The sequence below is a fragment of the Coffea arabica genome, chromosome 1e (genome assembly GCF_036785885.1).
Source record: "Coffea arabica cultivar ET-39 chromosome 1e, Coffea Arabica ET-39 HiFi, whole genome shotgun sequence".
NCBI classification, from domain to species: Eukaryota; Viridiplantae; Streptophyta; class Magnoliopsida; order Gentianales; family Rubiaceae; genus Coffea; species Coffea arabica.
In genome coordinates, this window is record NC_092311.1 from 9,334,967 (window position 1) to 9,358,712 (window position 23,746).

General features: G+C 34.5%; 1 long non-coding RNA gene across 1 annotated transcript; it reads left to right on the forward strand.

Moving 5' to 3' along the window:
• The first annotated feature begins 531 nt into the window (after window positions 1-531).
• On the forward strand, window positions 532-2,776 carry LOC113688824 (uncharacterized). Its single transcript, XR_003448118.2, has 4 exons — window positions 532-1,111; window positions 1,401-1,494; window positions 2,423-2,474; window positions 2,574-2,776. It is a non-coding gene; the product is annotated as an uncharacterized lncRNA (long non-coding RNA).
• Window positions 2,777-23,746: the final 20,970 nt, after the last annotated feature.

The window sequence follows — 23,746 nt, forward strand, 5'->3', positions numbered from 1 at the left end:
CTTAACAGATTGTTAGGTCTTTTCAGACCACAATTCATGCATAATTGATAAAATTATTAAATTGATACCAAAAATATTTGCATTAAAAGATCTTTTTTTGAATCATAAACATATTTTTAATAACCCTTTTAGTTTTTGAACATTTTTTTTTTGTAGAGATCCTCTAAAACCTATGTTAGTAAAAAAAATCTAAAAACACTAAATTTTCATATTCCAAAGTTTTAATACAACAAAAAAAGTTTTATTACAACTTGTGAGCTAAAAAAGCTTAAAATAATAAACAATCTTAATTACACAAAGATTGGGAAAAGAAAAAGAGAGAGAAGGCATTATTTTTATAAAAAAAGGTTCAATAATTTAGACAAAGAAGGCGTTACTTTTGTCTTAACAATAGTGGAAGTGAGAAGCAAAAAATTGAAGGAGTAGAGGCGGGATTCTAAAAGATGCAAAAACGACATCGTTTGTCTTAGAGTTGGAAGAAAAACACACAACAACACTTAGCCAAATTTCAAACAATCTCCTTCTCTCCACTATTGTCTTGCTGAAATTACCGAGAAAATCACTTTAAGCTACCATTTTCATCCCTAAATTGTGCTACCCAAAAGATTTGGGCAGCTTTAGTAGAGTAGCAGATAGCAAAAATCCCTAATTTGGAGCAGCACTTGCTTGCTGGCCAGTTCAATCTCTTTTCTTCGGGTGGTGATAAGGAATCCGAAGCTCTATCCTCATGTCCTTGCTTGTTGCCCTATAAAGAATGCTAACCGCCACCGGCATTTGATGCCATCCGGATGATAAGCTGCGTAGGTCGAGCTGGAGGGCGCAGCAAGCAATCGTTCGTAAGCCCCCATTTTGGTACTCAAGGTGGGTTGGTAGCCCACAGCAGAAGGCATTCTACCCAATAAGGCCGTGATTCAGACTGAGAAATGCACTGGAATACTGATGTGTATCATGCACCCCACGCCTCCTATTTGTTTAGGGTGGGTGGTGTGAACTATGATTCTATCCGAGGCAAGAGCACAGAAAATTGACCATGAATTTTGGGGAAAAGCTAGAGTTCGAAGATTGAATCTTAAGGAAACGAAGACCTAAGGTTGTCACGACATAATTTGAGGTAAATAATCTCAATATTTTCCATCTGTTTGCGATATTTTCTGTCCAATATAGGTTGTGTGAGCTGAATGTTGAGTTGTGAGAGTGAAATGAAGTGGAAGGGTGAATCTTGAGCTGAATCTTGGAAGGAAGGGTCTCTAGTTCTTGTCTGCATTGACATGTTTTGTTTTGATTTGGCTGGATTTCACGGTCTAATCATTCTTTCTTATAAGATCTTTCTGTACAGTGAATTTGTTCAGTTTATAAGGTCGTTTTAAGCTGTTTTGCTTGTTTCCTTTGTCCATTTGCAGAAGAATGCAATGATTGGGGGTGTATTAACATGAGCTTTAATATCGGTAGCTAGTAACAAGAACAAAGACAAGATTGTGATGGATGCCATTGCAGGTAGTGCTATTGCAACTACTGCGGAGTTTATCAACCATTTCACATGAAACATAGAACTAGCCTTGGGTCGTGATTTAACACTCAGGCACGTCTCATATTACACATTACTTCTACATTAGAGCATAGTAATAACAACATCGGAAGATGCTTATCTGTCTGGGGACCAAACCATGCTAATCAGCTTTTTCAGGATGTTTTGTTTTTGTTGAAATATGAGATTTAGCATTTAGCAAGATGATCATAAGGCCACGTAGGCCTGCTGCCTTGCTTTGTTTTATACTTCAATTACATTTTAGCCAATTGATTAGAGTGATTACTTTTAAGACTACAAGTTTATGTTGCTCTGAAGAGCCTAAATGTCTATTGTATGCATGAATGTTAGAAGGTTCGTGATAGAGAGGCAGTTCAAAATACTCCATATTTCCTCCACATGTTATTCTAGGTGTCCACTAGGGAATCAAATAAATCATGAAAAGCAAAGGAGCATACCCATTCTGGCATTTTTTTCTGCTCACAGTGCTAAACCCGTAAACGAAAATATAAGTATATTCCTTATAAATATGAAAAACAAGACAGGATAGGGCACATTGACTTTTTTGCTTTCCGATGTGCTTTGGTCATAGGTGAAAAAGTAACTATACTCATTGTAAATATGACGGCTTTGAATATCTCCGTCAAAGATGCAAAAATTCTGAATGCCGCGGATGTGATGGATAAATTCCCAAATTAAAAACCCAAAGTTGTGAGCTTTTCTTGAATGTTACTACTGCTTGTAGTTTGGTTTATGGTTTTAGTTTTTGTTGCATGACCCTAAGATTTATTGGTTTTGATGTAAGAGCTGAAGAAATATTTAGCCTTTTCATCTGAGCTTTACTTTATTCTGGGATATATTGCTCTCATCTGTCACAGTTGATGTTAACGTGTGCAGAACAGCTAAGCTGAAGTGATATATTGCTCTCATCTCTACTTCTTTTCCTGTGGTAAGCATCAAAATTATGTCTTCAAACCGTAAATGGCTGCTTCTAATGTTTTTATGGTTGCTTTTGATGAACTAGCTATTGTCTCTGCTTCTGGTGCAGGTTGCTGGACTGGCTATTGTCTCTGCTATATGCTTTAATTTATATGGTCTCATTGCACTATTTCCAAGTATACTTGTAGGTTCTATACTGGTTTCTTGAATGATTTCTTTGGTTTTTGTTTAGATTCATTGGCGTGTCTCTATAAACCAACATTGCCTTTGTTGCAACTGCTTTACACTAGACTCAAGAGATAATTATGGGCATTTATACCTTTGTTCTTCTGATTTTTCATTACTTGTTAGGTAACTTCTTTGAACTATGTTTTAATATATTGTTTTTCCTTGTTGAACGTGAGCTTTTTCTAGATGGCTTCTGCTTTTTCCCTTGTTAATTATGGAAAAGTCAATCAGTTGCTATTAACAAACACATAATCTAATTAGAAACTTTTTCCAATTCTGATCTTCATTCTCAACCAATAGATAAATTCTACCGGTCAACTACACATTAATGCTTTTGCATTGTATGTAGAAAGTGACTTTCTTTTTAATAGTTCTTAGCTTCTTGCCTTTGTCCAGTCTACTCAAACAACCATTTAATCACTAGGCATTCTTGGTATAGTGACTAAAAGCTAAAGAATCAATGGAAACTCAAACCAAATCAGATGACACTCTTCCACCGACCCGTGTTTGAATCACTTGTTGGTCTCTCTTTTAAAGGATGCAACTAGAACAACACTAACAGATTCATGGTTGCTGCCACTTAACAGTTCTATTCCTTGTTCCTGTGAGACCCCGAAATTTTACTTTTCTTTATAACCCTTATGTGAACTCACTTACTTTTGATTCTTGGTTTCTTTAATGGTTGAATTTGAGCCAAGAGAGTGAATTTTGTTAAGAAGAGTTTCATATTCTCAAGTTGTTAGAAAATCTAGAAATTTTTGCAGGAGGCTTTGCGCAGCTTTGGGAAATTGGCTATAACTTCGTATAGGAAAGTCGGAATTGAGTTCTGTTTGTTGCGTTTGAAACTAAACTCATAAAGCTTCCTATGATATAAAATTTAGAGTTTGATTCAACTTCTATAAATTCCAGAAAATTAGTAAACTTGACTAAAAATTCTGCCCTGCACAAGTAACAATAGGAATGTTGTAGTAGCTTATGGCTCAATTTGAACCAACTTATGAACTGAATCTCTTTGAGGTGTCTTCCAAAGATTATTAGTATTTGAAGTCTAGTTTTTAACAGACCAAGTTATATGAATTTTTTATATTTATAACTCAAGTTATGATTTTTCTAAAGGAAGGGCATAAGTTAGGGTTTTTTGTGCATACTAGGGTTTTTGGTATGTCTTTGGTGCATTTTGATAGTGTGATCACTTGGTGAGGTGTGTGTACTAAATTTGGTCGAAAAAAATGAGTATTAGGTAAGAAAAGTATGTGATTAGAAGTGTTAATAATAAGTGAGTGAACCACAACTAAAAACACAAGTATGCGTGAGTTAAAGAAAAACGGCTTGAACCGACGTGCACCGTTTACTACCGATTGAGTGCACCACTTGAGCACTACTTTATTACCTTAATCTCCTTGTTATTATTTCAGAAATGTCAGCCCTAAATATCTCCTCCAAATAGCCGAAATTATTGACTAAATAAAAGAGAGAAAAAGAAAAAAATTGAGACTTCATCTTGCGGCGACACTTGGCGGCCATCCAATCAACTTTGACCAAACCAATTTTCTTTCTTCTTACCTTTCTCTTGCCTTCCATTCTGCTCCATTTCCTTCTCGTTAGCCGAGCTTCAAGAGAGAAAAAAAAACAAGAGAGAAACTAGCAACTTCCACCTTGAATCAAGCTTGTTTGAGCGGAATCGATGAAACTAAACCGATTAACCTTTCCTTTTGGTGCTTGGAAGACTTGGGGTGCTGAAAATTTGGAGAGAAAGTGGTTTATTTCTCACTTACAAGGGACTTTGGGAAGGTATCATGCTTGAACTTGCTTTACTTTTGTTAATTTTGCTAAAATTAGGGATAGAAGTTCTTAATATTGGATTTTGATGGTTGAATTCCTAGTTGTGATGGTATAGTGAAATGTTTAGCTAGGATTTGCAATTTTCAGCCTTGATTATCATTGTTTACCTCATAATTTATGGTATTGAGCTAGGAAATGAATGTGGTGAAGTGTTTGGATATGAATTGCTAGAGTAAAAGTTCAATTTCAGCAATTATAGTGATTCTATCCTGTTTTTGGAATCGAACGGACCTGCATATTTGTCCATGATAAAGGCCGAATCAGGTCTGGCTTAAAACATGAAAGTTGTAGGGAATTGAGTGAACTAGCTTCCTGTAAAGTTGTAACTCAATCGGAGTACTGTAGCTTGTAAAATGACTAAAATATCCCTGACTGCCTAAATGCCTGTTTAACGGACAGCTTTCTATTTTCTCTGAAATTTCACATTTTGACCTTGAAAATGCAGGAACTGGGTGTTGATATCTTCATAAGAAATGTAGGTCTTTGTCTTAGTTTCGAAAAGCCATAAAATCTATTCCAATCCGATAAGTCTAGCTTCAACTGTGACCAAAACGCCGGAAGATGTCAAACCTGTTACTTAGCCATTCATCTTTAAAATTGGTTTCCAGCTTTGATTTTGATGGTTGCATTGCTAGAATTTCCTTGTGTTTGGATGAAATTGAACCTAGTTGAAAAGCTATTGTGTTAAAATTGCTTATGTATGAATTTGGGTTGAATTAAGGAAAATAATGAAGCCATAAATGGTTGGAAAATAGCTAAATACAAAGGGCATGCCGCCCAAATTTTCACTCGAGGGTTAAGCGTATGTACTTACGACTTGAGCGAAGATTTGAAGTCGAATTGAATTTGGATTGTCTATAGTATTCGAGTTTTCTTTCGTAGAGATATATAAGCTAAAATTTGGCCGAAACTCGTACCCTTGGAAAAATGAAAGTAGCGACCATTCAGAATATGTTTTCCTCGTCTTTTAGCCACTTTACGAACTTAAACGTTTTAACTGCTTCCGAAACTAAAAGATTGAGCATGAGTTTTCTAGGGTGTGATAAGCAAAATGAATACTACTTAAATGAGTTTCATTTATTTGATTTTCTAAAGCGAAACTCCTATGTTTCGAACTCTAGAGAGTTTTACATTCTTAAATGATATTTTATCGCAGATTTGAACTCCAACCAAGGAGTTGAACCTGAACGTGATTTTGAAAAGCACTAGACCTTTGGTGAGTGCTTCCAAATATATGATTGAACTTGATACTTGATTAAATTCTTTACCAACGTGATCGGATAAGATTTGTTTGGTTTGGTCGGGCAAGTGTGTAAGGATCGAAGACAACCTAAGAGAGGGGTAAATTAGGTTAATTAGAAAACTAATCAAGTTATGGGCACTGTTTTGCTTAATATGAAATTTACCCTCTTTTCTAAATAATCATACAATGAATCAATCAATGAATGAACAAAATCACTTGAGAGAGGTAGAAGATATAAGCAATTTAAAGATCACACGATAATAATAAGTAAATAAGAAGGGAAGAATTGCAAACCAATTGACTACCAAACTCTTCTTAAATTTGTAGATCAATTCAAACAAACTTCTTCAAATTGATGAAATATAACCAATCTTGTGTACAAAGGAAAGTTCATTTCCTCCTTGCCCCAATCTCCACTTGGTCAAGTTAGGAAGTTTTATTATCCCTCAGGACAACCCTCACAGAGCTATAGTATTGAAGTATTCACTCACAAATGAAAAGCTTACAATGAACTTCACACCACCAAGACTATAAATCTTCCTTGGAGAGTGTTGTCTCACTAAAACTACTCTATATTTTTTGTATCTTCAATGTGCAAAAGTTATTTAAAATTTCTGACCATGCTCTATTTACAAGAGACCAAGAAAATGTTTCATTAATGCTTCCAACGGATAGAAAGTAGCTGAAGAGTTAACTAGCCGTTGGGAGTATCAGACGTCCGGTACATCCGAAGCATGCGTCCGACAGCAGGCAATGAGTTTGAAAAATCTTCTACAATTCTATCGGATGTCCGGTGCTTGCGTCTGAAAGCAGACAATGAGTTAGAAGGAATATTTCAATTCTATCGGACGTTCGGTATTGTCTTTGTGAGCATCCAAAACCATTAAGTACCATTAAGGAAGGAAAATGAGTAGAAACTCCCCCTTACTCATAGCATCCAAAACCATTAAGTACCATAATATAATATTTTCAAATGAACTCCCCCTTACTCATAACATCCAAAACCATTAAGTACCATCATATAATATTATCAAATGAACTCCCTCTTACTCATAGCATCCCAAACCAGCATCCATTTTGTAATTGCTCCCCCTTTTTATCATCATAAAAGTAGAGAGTAATTGCCATAAAAAAAAATAATAGTGGCAACCATCATCAGCCAATAACAGAAGAATAACATCAAAAGATACCAAAAATTATTAATGAACATCAATGAGACAAACATTCATATCAACCAACATTCATTAGTCATTCGAAAACCATCAAAGGAACCTTGGTTCAGAACATCAGAAACATCAAAAGCATTACAAAATACTTGTAGCGATTATACTTCTATATTTCTTCTCATCAATTTTCGTACCTGCTTGAGTTTGAAGCACTCGGAGTCCAAGGAAGAAATTCAAACTCCCATCATACTCATCTCAAACTCATTTAGCATAATAATAAAAAAAATTCTTGCACAAACACTCATTAATAGCACTAAAGATAATATCATCCACATATATATGTACAAATAGAAGATCATTTGAACATTGTTTAGAGAAAAGAGTAGTATCCACAATACCCCTTTTAAAAACATTCTCAACCAAAGAAAAAACTATCCACTTTTTTTTTTTTTTTTTAAAAAACCAATCTCAATCAAGAGATTTGGGTCTTTGAGAATTAGCATCATGTCTAACTCTCCACATGCATTTCATGATTCTTCTCATATTTTTCCTCACATAGCAATCACTTTTCATGTGACCTTTTTGACAACAAAAATTACACATAACCAAAGAGTTATTTGCAAAAATAGGTTTAATAAATCTTGTTGACCTTGGTTGATCAGTCCTTGATTTTGATGATTAACAAACCAAAATGTAGATTTGGACTAATATTTTTATGTAAGAAATTTGTTAGAACAGGTCATTGATCCAAAAGAGAATCGAAAAGATTTGAATCAAAGAGAAGTTAAGAAATATGAAGGTTCGGACGTAGAGGATCGGACGCTCGATAGAGGATCGGTCGTCCGACTGACGACGATACTCTTCGGACGCTTGGATCGGACACTCATTCATTGCTTCGGCCGTCCGACACAAAAAGATGAACGTTGAACATTCTGACTTCTATCGGACGCAGGGTTCGGACGCAGAACAAATGGTTCAGACGTCCGATAGGTGGTTCGGACGCATGGTTCGGACGCAGAGCAAATGGTTCGGACGTCCGACAGGCCAACGGCTAGTTTCGACAGCATTTAATATTTGACCGTTGGAGAGCCTTTTGGAGCCATTTCTCACCTTCTATAAATACCCCAAAGCACAAGAAGACACAGACTTTTGGCCAACACTAAATACAAGCTTACAAGTGAGATCTTTGAGTAGAAATATTCTTTGTTGGTTGTATAAGGGGTTGGGAAAGTTGGGTTGTGAGATTGCTCAAGTGAAGGTTACTCTCTAGGAGGAGTAAAACCTTGGTGAAGGTGAACCTATCACTTGGAGTGGTAAAACCTTGATAAAGGTTGCCTCACTTGTATAAAGTAGTTCTTAATTGAATGGGTAAACTTTCAATTGTAGCTAGTTGAGGGTTTACTTGGAGAGTAGTAAAATTCCTTTGCTCAACCAAAGTATGTTTGGGGTGAGGAAGGAGTGAGCCTTCACGTGTACAAGTTGGTTAGTACTACCATCAATTGAAGAAACTATTTGGTGGATTCAACTCCAAGTTTGGAAGAAGTTTGGGAGTTTGATTGGTTTGAATTTCTTTTACTTTATTGTTATTCTATTTTTGTGCTTTAAAATTGCTTATATTCTTTGTCATTGTATTTACTTGACTACTTGTCTGGTTGAGTATTTTGGTTGTATTTGATTGCATCGGGGATTACAAATCTTACAAAATCATTTGCACCAGAATTTAATTTCTTTTCATGAGTGTCAAAATGAGTTTTTGTTCCATTTCCTTGAAAACAGTTTTATTTTTTATGTTGGAGCAACTCATTTAAATTATTCATTCTTCTTTTCAAATCATCTTGCTCCTTTTTGAACATTTCACAAAGCCTTATTTTTCTATCAAATTCATTTTGTAGATCAATCTCACCCTTTTTCAACCAATCATTTTCAGTTTTCAGTTTTTTATTTTCTTGAAAAAGACGTGCATTATCTTGATGAAGAAAACTAATTTTGTGTTTTAATTCCTTGTTTCTAGCATAAGAATCTTTCAAACTATCATGCAATTTTTCAATGAAAGATACAAGATCATCATCACTTTCAAATTGAGAGTTAGAAGTTGTTACCTTATTATCTTCAATGGCCATAAAAGTCAGTTGAGCAAATTTTTCTTCCTCTTCAATTTCATCATCGGAGTTGCACTCATTCTATGTAAATTGAAAGTTGTTGAATCTTGATTTTCTTCCTTCTTTTTTTTCTTCATTAGACCCTCACTCATGTAGTGTCCAAATTGGCCGCATTCATAGCATATGTCATTTTATTTTTTGTTGGCCTCATGTTTTTCTTTGTTTCTTGCAATGTTGTATTGATTAGAAAATGAATTGCTAGATCCTCCTTTCTGAATCTCCTTTTGCTGAGAATTCTTTTGAAACTTCTTGTGATGAGAGCAAGATCATTGTCATCAACATCCAAATCTTCTCCATCCAATGAAACCGAGTCATCTTCATCTTGAGATGCTTTTAGAGTAATGCTCCTTTTTACCTTTACATCTTCTTTTTCCTGTACCTTGGTTTTAAGTTTCAACTCATAAGATGTTAGAGAGTTTATAAGAGATTCAATAGGCATTGAATTCAAATCTTTTGCTTCTTCAATAGCAGTCACTTTACTCTCCCAATTCTTAGACAAAGCATTCAAGATTTTTTCTGTTTTTCTCTCCTAAAGAGTATTTCTTATTCAAAACTTCTAAATCCTTAATAAGATCATTAAATCTACAATACATTTTATCAATATTTTCATGAGATTCCATCTTAAACGACTTATATTTAGTAACTAAGATAGATTTCTTTTGTTCTCTAACATTCTCACTACCTTCATGAATTTCTTTCAGTTTGTTCCAAATTTCTTTAACTTATTTGAGTCTAAAGCACTATATAACACATTTATAGGTTTTGCATTTAAGGTGAGATGAGCTCTATTCTCAGCAGTCAGTTCATTTCTTATTTTTTGTCTAGATTTATGAGTAGTTTCATCTATAACAGAGGCATTATATGAATTATATGAATTTTCACTAACAATAAATCACAATTTAATATCAATCGATTACAAAAGATAATCATTCTTTCTTTCCAACTCACATAATTTGACCCATTAAACATAGGAGGTCTAATCATAGATTGCCCTTCAAAAAAACATGGCATTGTTGGTTGTCATCTTTACTCCTAAGCCGATTGAACATAATCTCTAAGAGACCAATCTCTGATATCAATCGTAAGGATCGAAGACAACCTAAGAGGGGGTGAATTAGGTTGACTTCGAAAACTAATCAAGTTATGGGCACTATTTTGCTCAATATGAAATTTACCCTCTTTTCTAGATGATTACATAATGAATCAATCAATGAATGAACAAAATCACTTGAGAGAGGTAGAAGATATAAGCAATTTAAAGATCACACGATAATAATAAGTAAATAAGAAGGGAAGAATTACAAAACCAATTGACTACCAAGCTCCGCTTGAGCTTGTAGATCAATTAAAAATAAGCTTCTTCAAATTGATGAAATACAACAAATCTTGTGTACAAAGGAAGGTTCACTTTGTAAGGATCGAAAACAACAAAGTGGAAGAGATAAACAATGTAAAGATCATAAATGTAACAATAAGTAAATAAAAAGGAACGAATTGCAAACCAATTAACTACCCAACTCCTCTTGAGCTTGTAGATTAATTCAAATAAGTTTCTTCAAGTTGATGAATTACAATCACTCTTGCGTACAAAGGAAGGTTCACCTCCTCCTTACCCCGAACACCACTCGGTCAAACCAGGAAGTTTTACTATCCCTCAGGACAACCCTCACAGAGTTACACTCATGAAATATTCACTCACAAATGAAAAATTTACAATGAACCTCACACCACTAAGACTACAAATCTTCTTTGAAGAGTATTTTCTCACTAAAATCACTCTAGATCTTTTGTATCTTCAGTGTGCAAAAGTTGTTTAAAGTATCTGACCAACCACTATTTATATAGGACCAAGAAAGTGCCTCATTAATTTTTCCAATGGATAGAAAGTAGATGAATAGTCAACTAGCCGTTGGAGTGTCGGACATCCGATAGTCCTGTTTTTTGCGTCCGACAGTAGGCAGTGAGTTTAAGAGATTTTCTTCAATTCTTTCGAACGTCCGGTACAAGCTCTTTGTGCATCCGACAGCAAACAAAGAGATTTGAGAAATCATCTTATTTCTATCGGACGTCCGGTGGAGACATATTCAGCGTCCGATGATTTCGTCGACTTTGAAGGATCCTATCGGACGTTCGATGCTTGCGTCCAATCGAGGTCAGTGATCCAGGGGAAATGTCTTATTTCCTTCGAATGTCCGGTGGTGGAGTTCTTCATGCATCCGAAATTATGCAATGATTATCGGATGTCCGATCCAAGCGTCCGACAGCTTTCAGCAGCCTTTGTCCCTTTCATTTGCATTTGATCTTTGAGTCTGATTGCTGTATAACTGAAAGTATTTCTAGAAAAGATATTAATATTATCCATTTATTTTGTAAATATCAAAAGTTAGGAACCAGGGTCAATATTCTCCCCCTTTTTGATGATGACAAAATAATGGATAAAGGAAAGAAAAAGATTGTGCATATGAGCATAAGCTCGCCCTCACCTATTGCATCAGAAAAATTTAAGAAACAAACATATAATCTCAGAATAAACTCCCCCTTTCACAAAGCATCCATTTCTCCCTCTTTTTGTCATCATAAGATGAGAGTAAAATACCGTAATCCAGCAACATATCACAGAGAGTTGATACAAAAACAAATACCAACATATCACAAAGAGTTTAATAAAACAAATCATAATCAGATCAGAATTATTTTTTTCTTTCCCTTTTTGATATCATACAAAATCAGTAATATTCAAGAACATCAAGAAAAAACTCAGTTCAAAACATCAGATACATCAAAAGAGAATTACAAAAAAAAATATTATGAACAAAAATCTCATCAATCTTACCAATATCTTCTACTTATTAGAGTTAGTATCATGTCTAACTATCCACATGCATTTCATGCCTCTTCTCATGTTCTTTTTCACATAACAATTACTTTTCATGAGACCTTTTTGATAGCAAAAATTACCCATAACCAAAGAGTTATTTACATGAACAAGTTTAATAAACCTTACTTATCTTCTCTTATAAATAACAAATTCATTTGCAATCTGATTCAACCTTATCTGATGAGTACCAAGATTTATCTTCTTCTCATAAGTGCTAAAATAAGGTTTTGTTTCATTTTCTTGAAAGTAATTTTGTTTCTTATATTGTAGTAACTCATTTAAATCATCCATTCTTCTTTTCAAATCACCTTGTTCCTTTTTGAGTGTCTCACAAAGACTTGTTTTTCTATCAAGTTTATTTTGTAAATCAATCTCATTCTTTTTCAAAGAATCATTTTCAGTTTTCAGTCTCTTATTTTCTTGAAAAAGACGAGCATTGTTCTGAAGAAGAAAACTAACTTTATGTTTTAATTCATTGTTTCTAGTATAAGATTCTTTCAAACTATCATGTAATTTTATAATGAAAGATTCAAGATCATCATCAGTTTCATCATCACTTTCAAATTGAGAGTTGGAAGTTGTTACCTCATCATCTTCAATGGCCATAAAAGCCAATTGAGCAGATTCTTCTTCCTTTTCAATTTCACCATCGGAGTTGCACTCATTCCATGTGAATTGAAACTTGTTGAATCTTGATTTTCTTCATTCATTCTTCTTCTTCATTGGACACTCACTCATGTAGTGTCCAAGTTGACCGCATTCATAGCAATTGTCACCTTGCCTTTTGTTGGCCTCTTGCTTTCCTTTATTTCTTGCATTATTGAACTGATTTGAAAATGAGTTGCTATTTCCTCCTTTTCTGAATCTTTATTTGTTGAGAAATCTTTTGAAACTTTTTATGATGAGAGTTAGATTACTATCATCAACTTTCACATCATTTCCATCTAGGGAGGCAGAATCATTTTCATCTTGAGATGCCTTTAGAGCAATGCTCCTTCTTACCTTTGCATCTTCTCCCTCTTGTACCTTAGTCTTAAGTTTCAACTCATAAGAGGTCAGAGAATTAATAAGTGATTCAATAGGCATAGTATTCAAATTTTTAGTCTCCTCAATAGCAGTCACTTTATTTTCCCAATCATTAGACAAGGCATTTAGAATTTTTCTATTTTTCTCACCTAAAGAGTATTCCTTTTCTAACACTTCTAAATCTTTAATGAGATCATTGAATCTACAATACATTTGATCAATATTTTCATGAGTTTCCATCTTAAACGACTCATATTTAGTAACTAAAATAGATTTCTTTTACTCTCTAACATTCTCACTACTTTCATGAATTTCTTTCAATTTGTCCCAAATTTCTTTAGCTGACATGAAACCCTTGATTCTAATAGATTCATTTGAGTCTAAAGCACAATATAACACATTCATGATTTTTGTATTTAAGGTGAGATGAGCTCTATCCACAGTAGTCAGTTCATTTTTAGTTTTTGGTCTAGATCTATGAGTATTTTCATCTATAAGAGAGGCATCATATGGACCTTCACTAATAATAAATGACAATTCAATATCAATTGATTGTAAAAATATAATCATTCTTTCTTTCCAACTCACATAATTTGACCCATTAAATATAAGTGGTCTAATCACAGAATGTCCTTCAAAAAATATGGCATTATTGATTGTCATTTTTACTCCAAAGTCGATTGAGCTTAATCTCTAGGAGACCAAACTCTGATACCAATTGTAAGGATCGAAGACAACCAAGTGGAAGAGATAAACAATGTAAAAATCACAAATGTAACAATAAGTAAATAAAAAGGAAAGAATTGCAAACTAATTAACTACCCAACTCCTCTTGAACTTGTAAATTAATTCAAATAAATTTCTTCAAATTGATGAATTACAATCACTCTTGCGTACAAAGGAAGGTTCACCTCCTCCTTACCCCGAACACCACTCGGTTAAGCCAGGAAGTTTTACTATCCCTCAGGATAACCCTAATAGATTTACACTCATGAAATATTCACTCACAAATGAAAAACTTACAATGAACCTCACAACACTAAGACTACAAATCTTTTTTGAAGAGTATTTTCTCACTAAAATCACTCTAGAACTTTTATATTTTCAGTGTGCAAAAGTTGTTTTAAGTATCTGACCAACCACTATTTATATAGGACCAAAAAAATGTCTCATTAATGTTTCCAACGGATAGAAAGTAGATGAAGAGTCAACTAGCCGTTGGAGTGTCGGACGTCCGATAGTCCTGTTTTTTGCGTCCGACAGCAGGCAGTAAGTTTAAGAGATTTTCTTCAATTCTTTTGGATGTCCGGTGCAAGCTCTTTGTGCGAGCGACAGCAAACAAAGAAATTTGAGAAATCATCTTGTTTCTATCGGACGTCCGGTGGAGACATATTCAGCGTCCGATGGTTTCGTCGACTTTGAAGGATCCTATCAGACGTCCGATGCTTGTGTCCGATCGAGGTCAGTGATCCAGGGAAAATGTCTTATTTCCTTCGGACGTCCGGTGGTGGAGTTCTTCATACGTCTGAAGTTATGCAATGATTATCGGACGTCCAATCCAAGCGTCCGACAGCTTTCAGCAGCCTTTGTCCCTTTCAATTGCATTTGATCTTTGAGTCTGATTGCTGCATAACTGAAAGTATTTTTAGAAAAGATATTAGTATTATCCATTTGTTTTGTAAATATCAAAAGTTAGGAACCATGATCAATACACTTCCTCTTTACCCCAATCTCCACTTGGTCAAACTAGGAAGTTTTACTATCCCTCAGGACAACCCTCACAGAGCTACACTATTGAAGCATTCACTCACAAATAAAAAGCTTACAATGAACTTCACACCACCAAGACTACAAATCTTCCTTGGAGAGTGTTTTCTCACTAAAACTACTCTATATCTTTTGTATCTTTAGTGTGCAAAATTTATTTGAAATTTCTGACCATACTCTATTTATAAGAGACCAAGAAAGTGCTTCATTAATATTTCCAACAGATAGAAAGTAGCTGAAGAGTCAACTAGCTGTTGGGAGTATCGGACGTCCGGTACATTTGAAGCATGCGTCCGACAGCAGGTAGTGAGTTTGAAAAATCTTTTTCAATTCTATCAGACGTCCAGTGCTTGCGTCCGAAAGCAGACAATGAATTAGAAGGAATATCTCAATTCTATCGGACGTCCGGTATTGTCTTTGTGAGCATCCGACAGCTTTCGTCGAGTTTAAAGGATCCTATCGGACGTCCGATGCTTGCGTCCGATAGAGGTCTGTGAGTTAAGGGAAATGTCTTATTTCCTTCGGACGTCCAGTGATGGAGTTCTTCATGCGTACGAAGTTGCGCAATGATTATCGAACGTCCGATCCAGTCTTCACGAGCGTCCGATAGCTTTCAACACTCTTTGTCTCTTTCAATTGTACTTAATCTTTGAACCTGATTTGCTTTATTGCTGAAAAGATCTTTGAGAAGATATTAGTACTATCCATTTATTTTGTAAACATCAAAAGACAGGGATCAAGATCAACAAAGTGTGTGCTTTATCGCACTTGATCTAACTCAACTAATCACTTGATATCTCATTCATACTTATACAAGTGACTTGATTTGCATTGACCTCTACTCGTATTTGTACTTGTGCTTGATTTGTAAGTGCTGAGCGACAGTATGTACCACATTTGATATGAGTGAGAGGTACCTCTCCTTCCCGTCTCCGTACTTTTCTCTTGACTAAGTCGATTGGTCGTCGACTATAGTGACTACTTGGGAACCCAAACCCCACTGATTAGTTAATCGAGTCGAGCCGACAAGGGTTTGGTCGATTGGATAACGAACCATGGGTCTCTTGTTTTGTCGAGTGGAGTGATACCTCCTCGACTAATCGGTTTGCTCGAGTATTACCACCAATGTTTAGTTTGCGTTTGGGCCCGGTAAGGGGGTTGAATGGTGGACGGATTGGTGTGAAGCGAAACACTATTGGATTGGTTACTTTACTTGAAAGTTGACGGAGTGTCAACTAATACTTGATCAAACTCTGGTGAAGCAATGAGAAATTGGCTCCTGAGAGTTATTTGTATCCTTATACTTTGATTGTTATTCATAGTGTTCTTATTTTTTTTAGAAACAAATTTTACACTCGCTCATTTTGAGATTTGCTACTTGAAGTATTATTACTCACTTTTATGGACTGGTTATGCTCGCTATTTTGCTACTTTGATACGTGAACTTTTAAATAATGGTCAATTTACTATTTAGAATCTCACTGGCCTTTTAGCGCATTCCACGCCATTTGTTTTTCTTACAGAGGGTACGAGTGAGGCGTGAGACTAGTACAGGCTAGCATAGTCTAGTTTTTAAAAATTTTGTGATTGTACTCGCACTAGTCACTCAATTAGGGTTGAATGTATTGAGAACTTAAATCTTGTGATAAATTTGGGATTGTATGGATGTTTGAGATAGAAATGAATGTATTTGTACGTTCCAAACTTGGGAACTGTTATTTCTTTTATTCTTGAAATTGCACCCTATTTTCTTGACATGAGTGAATGAGTCCTGATGAGAGTTGGGTAGGCAGTCCGCTAAACCCTGGGGTAAGCCCTAAGGGGAAATGGGGTCGTCACAGTTCCTTCCAAATGAAATTCATGGACGATTGTCTAAGTTAGCAAAAGTATGCATTTTAGCCTTTTTTTTCCATTCCCACTAGTTCTATCTTATTATACTCTCGATCAAAGATTTTAAGGATATGAATATGTCACATGCTTTTTACTATCTTATTATACAGATTCACATTACTTATAGATAATTATGTGAAAATGTCATGCTTATTTTTGGTTGTAATGTGTAGTTAAATATTTGTGACTTATGTTATGGATTTGGGGAGGGGGGAATTGGTTTAACAGGGAAGATGATGGTGAAGGAAGTCTTGTTTTGTATGACTATTCATTCAAATTCAGTAGTGTAAGGTTGTAATAGCATATTTTCTGACTAAAGTTTATTCTACTGCATTTAATAGTTTATTTTCAATGCAGTCTAGCTTCATATTGATCATGAGGAGGCTCTTGGATATGATGATAGAGATGATTGAAGTCTTAACATTGGTGCTGCAGTCTATGCTTTAGTTTAGAAATCTAGTACTTTATTTTTTGGGAAGGATATGCACTGATTATGTGGAATTTGGGACCCAACATTTGTGGTTTACTTTTGTTTTGATGAATTTACAGATGTTTATGGCCATATATATGAATTTGTGGCTTTATTCTATGTTGATTTTGTCTTTTGTCAAATTAAATGTTCTGCTATGATTGTTGAAAATGCCATGGCAATTCTATATTTGTAATTGTCAATTTCAACTCTTGTTTACAAAACTCAGTGAGGTTGTCACTAACATGCAAGTTCACTAACTCTATTGCCAAATTCAATGTTCTGCTATAATTGTTGGAAATGCCGTGACAATGCCATATTGTAATGATCAATTGCAACTTTTCAAGACAAAACTCAGTGACAATCTTCAAAAGTTGTCACTAGCATGCAAGTTCATTAAGTGACGACTATTCTTGTCACTAAATACTAGGACTGATAGTGACGAGTCCAAGTTGTCATTGTAGACTTCAAATTTGTGATGACTTTTGCTACATTTATGACAAAAAAATATGTGAAATAGTGACAAGAAAAATTGTCACAGAATAATAATCATTAGTGACGACTTTGTCCTTGTCATTGAATAACAAAATTTTGTGACGACTTTCAAAGGGTTGTCACATGGATCTATTTGTGACATAGAATCAGTACCAACTATGTGACAATGAAAAAAGTCGTCACTGTACTCGTATAATGACGACTTTTTGGTTTTTAGTGACGACTTTTTGTTGTCACAAAAGGCCAAATTTCTTGTAGTGACATGAAGCCAAGTACTGTGGCTAATCAGCACGAAGGTGCAGCAAAGAATTATTTGGGTTAGGATCCTTCAAAACATGGAGGATGTGCCAAGTGTTGAACAGTGGACAATCCACTTTTCTCAAGGACATGCTAGAGGAGCAGGCACTCTCTTTTTATTCTTATACTAGAGGTACCCCTTAGAAGTTTTGTTAAACGTAGAGCAATAAATCTTTTTGGTAAATATAGGAGAAAATTTGAGCATCACAATAATTAAGATTTGCTATGAAAAGAAATTCCGTTTAAATTAGTCCCCCATTCATCGTGATTTGGACAAAGATTTTTGAACCAATACTATGTGTCCAAAAAAAGGAGAGATAATAAGTACACTACATCGCCAATTTAATAGTAGCATAACTTTAATTGTGACTAAACCAAAAGTAGTCATAATACTTCTAGTTGTTTAATAATTAGGAAAAGTTTAGAAAGTTGCCAAGATCTTTCACAATTTTCAACATCAATAAAACATACAAACTTGCACATTTTTCTATCCTTTTAAAAACATACAAACCTACACATTGTTTTTTTGTCTTTTTGAGAAAAAAAAATGAGTAGTTTATCCATCGTTTTAAATCCTTTTTAATAGTATTACAAACAAGTGATAACATTATCTACCAAAAAGCTTGAGAATACAAATAGCAATATTAAATAAAAATATGAACTGCCATGTTTGCAAATGTACATGTACAAATTCAAAACAACCATTTGTTTGATCGCAAAAATGTCTTCTCAATCAAGATTGAATTTTTTTACAATTTTGTTGTCGAATCACACTCTAGGATAAAAGTCTCAATTTTGACTTCCACCACCAATTGTAATTCCTTAACAATGGTAATCAATTCAGACTTGAGTTTATAAAAACTTATCAACTCCTTTAGCCAAATAGTAATGATATATCCAATTCCACATATAGCTTATATTATCATTAGGGACAATAAAAAGGGTAAAAATACAAATTCATAGAACCAACTTAAGCAAATGATTTTAAAATCTAATTTTACACTACTTTTCTTCTGAAACTATCATACCATGAAAATAAACCACCTATCATGGATACAAGTCGGTAACCCAAAATGACGAGATTATACGAAATATTTTATTCATATCCTAAATTGCTAGCCCCAACAATTCCTTTACATATCATCCTTTTCATCTAGTAAATAATTATTTTTTGCTATTAAGAAACTTTAAATAAATCAAAATATGAAAAATATAATTATCAATCTATAAATTAAGAGACTTTGATTAATTTTAAATTCAATAGACCTCTCTATTTCCTTCCTAGTCATCATTCACCTTGGATCTTCACTTGTCAAATTCTTCCTCCTCCATCCCAGCACTATCATCCTATTATCAAATAACAATTTTAATAAATGAAAACTAAAATTGGAATGAATATAAGTTGAGGAAAAATTGATATCTTCTCTCAACAAAAATTGCTATCTTCTCTCATCTACTCCAACAACAAAAACCATTCATTTAGTTAATTATGGAAAAATTGAAAAGAAATGCATTAACTAATTCAATAGGAAAAAAAAGTAGAGTAAACGATTAGGGTGGAGGAAAAAAAAGAGAAAAAAAATGAAAAGATTACAAACAGAAAATTGAACGTGCAAGTGATAGTGTAGATAAGGATGAGGGTTCTTGTGGTTGTCTTTTGCCAGAAAGTAAAGAGGAAATGAGGGGGAAAAAGAAAGCCAAAAGAAAAAGAAGAAAAAAAATAAAGATGACTTCCTCAAAGGATTAATGAGCCACATGTCAAAGAAGATGGGAGCCACTTGGCAGCCATAGAAACCGCTACAGTAATCTCACTTCTTTCTTATATAATCGGTAGACTTCAGAGAAGAGAGGTTACTATAGCAACCTCTTTTTTTACCATGTGTATAGTCTCTTCTTTCAACAAGTGACAGTTTCATTTTTTTAGTTGATTTTTTGCTTCACTATTTTCTTTGGTTAGCTGAAAATTATAAACATCTCTTCTCCCAATTCTTCTTTTCTTCCTTTTTCTGTCTTTGCGTTCAAACCTTTTCTCTATCTTTTTTCTTCATCTTTCTTTTTTCCCCTTCAAATTTTTTCTTTATAATTAATTATACTAAAATTATTTTTTACTATTTTTTAGGTGATTATTGTTGACCATGGAGAAGTATCACAACAATCAACTAATTCATATTATCACTTCTTCCTCCATCCATTTTAACTCTTTAATTCAATATTTTGCTTTTTCCCTTAAATTTTTTCCTTCATCCTAATTTTTCTTTGCATTTCTTTCTTTCGCTCAGTCAATGCATCTTTTTCTTTTTTCTTTATAATTAACTAAATGTATGTTTTTCTTGAATGAGAATGGATATTTCTTTTGTTCTTTTGTTCAAAAATCATGATTCATGATCATCTCTTTCTTTTAGAAAAAACATAGACAATAGACGTTTACCTCCGCTACTCCTATTGTATGGTATGTTTGATTTTCTTTTTATTCCTACTTTTCCCCTATTTCATGCTGTCAAATATGGACTTAAGTTTTTTTTTCATTAACTGTATTTCATTTAGCCTTTTTCATTTCTCATTTTTTCCCTCTTTATCCTGCTACCATGGTGTATTTATTTATTTTGGCTTGATTTTCTTGATATTCATTAAGCCTTCCATTATTTTGGCTCTGCAAGTCAATTATCCTTTTATGAGGTTTGTCTTAAATATATATGCAAAATTTGTATTTTGCAATTCTGATGTTTTAGTTCCTTTTCTGTGCATAATTGAATCTTGTACGTCCTTTAGTAATTCTTTGGTACTGAATTTTTGTACCCTTTTTATGAATTAAAAAACCTTCCATTCGAATTTCTTGTAAGTTTTGTTGTGAATTTGTAGGATGGAAGTTGTTTCATGATGGCGTCTTGTTTGAGAAAGAAATAGTGGTGAAATTTGATGCATTTGTAATTATAATAGCATGATATTTGAGCTTTATGAAGCATATATCATTTGTGTTAATATTGAACTGGTTTTGCATATCTCATGTGCTTGATTTTTTATTTCTTTGCTATTGTTTGTCTACACAATACAACAAGATAAACTCTATTGCATCACAATAAGTAGGTTGGAGCAAACTTTTGGAACATTCCACCAAAAACAAACTTTATTTTTTAGACTCATTTTTGACAGTTATAATTGCTCTTTATTTGAAAGTAAATTATAGTGTGGAATTTTTACCAGAATTTTATAGTTGGGCCTTGTGACGACCCCACCTCCCCCTACGGCATACCTCAGGGTTTAGCGGACTGTCTGCCCAACTCTCGTCAGGACTCACTCACATACTGAAAGAAAACAACTTACAACCATAGAAAGGAACTAGAATAACAATTTCCAAGCTTAAAGTATACATTAATACTTAAATCCAGGTCCAAGACTCATACATGCCGAAATACATTAAAATCTTTACAATCCAAGTTCATCCAACCCTAGTCTAGCACTAGCGCGAGAACAATTGCAAAAATTTAAAAACTAGACTAAGCTATCCTGTACCAGTTTCACGCCTTGCTCGCATCCCCTGTAAGGAAAACAAATAGCGTGAAATGAGCTAAAAGTTCAGTGAGGTTCCAAATAACAAGTTGATCATTTTTAGAAGTACAAATATCAACGTAGCAAATTAGCGGGCATAAAAAGCCAAGAAAGTGAGCAATAACGCCTCAAATAGCAAATCTCAAAATGAACGAGTGTAAAGTGTTTTGTTTTTCAAAAGAAACAAGAATCCAATAAGCAATAATCATGTCAAAATATAAGGATACGGATGGCTCTCAGGAGCCAAGTTCCCATTGCTTCACCAGAGCTTGATCAAATAGTAGTTGACACTCCGTCAACTTTCAAGCAAAAGTAACCAATCCAATAGAGCACCACTTAACCCCATTTTCCATCCATCAACCAAACCCCTTACCGGGCCCGAACTCCACAATAAACATTGGTGGTAATACTTGAGTATACCGATTAGTCAAGGAGATAACACTCCACTCGACATCACTAACTACCCATGGTTCGTTACCTAATCGACCAAGCCCCTGCCGGCTCGATTCGATTAACTAACCAGTGGGGTTTGGGTCCCCAAGATAACATCTCCAATCGACTGAATCAAAATAAAAGTACAGAGACGGGAATAAGAGGCACCTCCCACTCGGATTGAGTGTGGTACATACTGTCGCTCCGCACTTACAATTCAAGTACAAGTATATCAAGTTAATTGCAACAATAAACAAATATATACCATATTAGGACAAGTGCGATAAAGTACACTCTTATCCGATCAAACAAATCACATATCATTTATTTACATTGATCAAGTATTGAAAACAAGTGTCCAGTTCAACCAGGTATTTGGAAGCACTCACCAAAATGTAGTGCTTTTCACAATCACGTTCAGGTCCAACTCCTTGGTTGGAGTCCAAATCTGCGATAAAATATCATTTAAAAGTTTAAAATCCACTAGGATTCGAAACATAGAAGTTTCACTTCAAGAATATCAGGTAAATGAAACTTGTTTAAGTAGTAGTCATATGACTTCTTAAACTCTCGAAAATTCATGCTCGCTCTTTTAGTTTCGGTAAGGAAGCGATTAAAACTTTAGAATCCCCATTTGAATCGAAAAGACGAGGAAAACGTATTTCTATTTTTCCAAGGGTACGAGTTTTGGCCAAATTTCAGCTTAAATACCTCTACGAAAGAAGACTCGAATACCCTAGACAATTCAAGTGCAATTCGACCTCAATTCTTTGCTCAAGTCGCAAGTACATCCACCTAACATTCGAGTGAAAATTTGGGCGGCATGCCCCTTGTATTTAGTTATTTTCTAGCCATTTATGACTTTATTATTTTCCTCAAATCAGCACCCAAAATCACACACAAGTAATGTTACCACCATAGCCCTTCAATTAGGCTCCAAAATAATCCAATTACAACACAAGTCTTAACAAGGCAACCGAAAATCAAGTTTAAAGGTAAATAGCTAAATGGCAGATTTGACGTCTCTTAGCGTATCGGTCACAACCGAACTACGCTTATCGGATTGGGGTACAATTTATACCGTTTCGAAACTAAGATAAAGGGTTACAACTTTGATGAAGACAACTCAACCCAGTTCACAGTTTATCTAGGTCGAATCTACAAATTACAGAACCAGAAGTCCATGACTGAATTCAAACGGCAATAACTCAGGCTACACAATTCCGTTTGAGGTGTTTTTGGTTTCGTTGGAAAGCTAAAACATAGGGATAAAATTTTCATGTTTTGGCTAAAGGCTGATTTGAAACGGACCAAGGTGAAAAAATGCAGCCAGAATGATGAAATGTCAAAATTGTCCGCAAAACTATACCTATGGCAGTCAAAGGTATTTTTATCATTTCATGTGCTACAGTGCTCGGATTGAGCTGAAATTTTACAGGCGCTATAAAACATCATTTCCCACAACTTTCATGTTTTGAGCTTAGCCCAATTCGCCCTCCATCATGGCCGAATGAAACTAGTCAGAACAGGGTAATACAAAAACTTAAAGCTGGAATTAATGCATTCAAGTGATAATCTTCTTATTCATGTATAAAACCACTACTACCACTCCCTATCTAAGTTTATTCACATCATATTCTAGATAAATAATACAAATAAAAATAGAAAATTACAAACCCTAGCTGAAAATTATAAGTTAATAAGCCAAACCATGAAATCTTTCATACAATCCACCACAATCAAGTCATGCTTTGCTTAAATTGCAAAATAAGAAAGAAACAAGGGAGGTTTCTAGTATAATACATCAAAATCTCCAAAATAACTTGTGATACAAGAACTTTCTC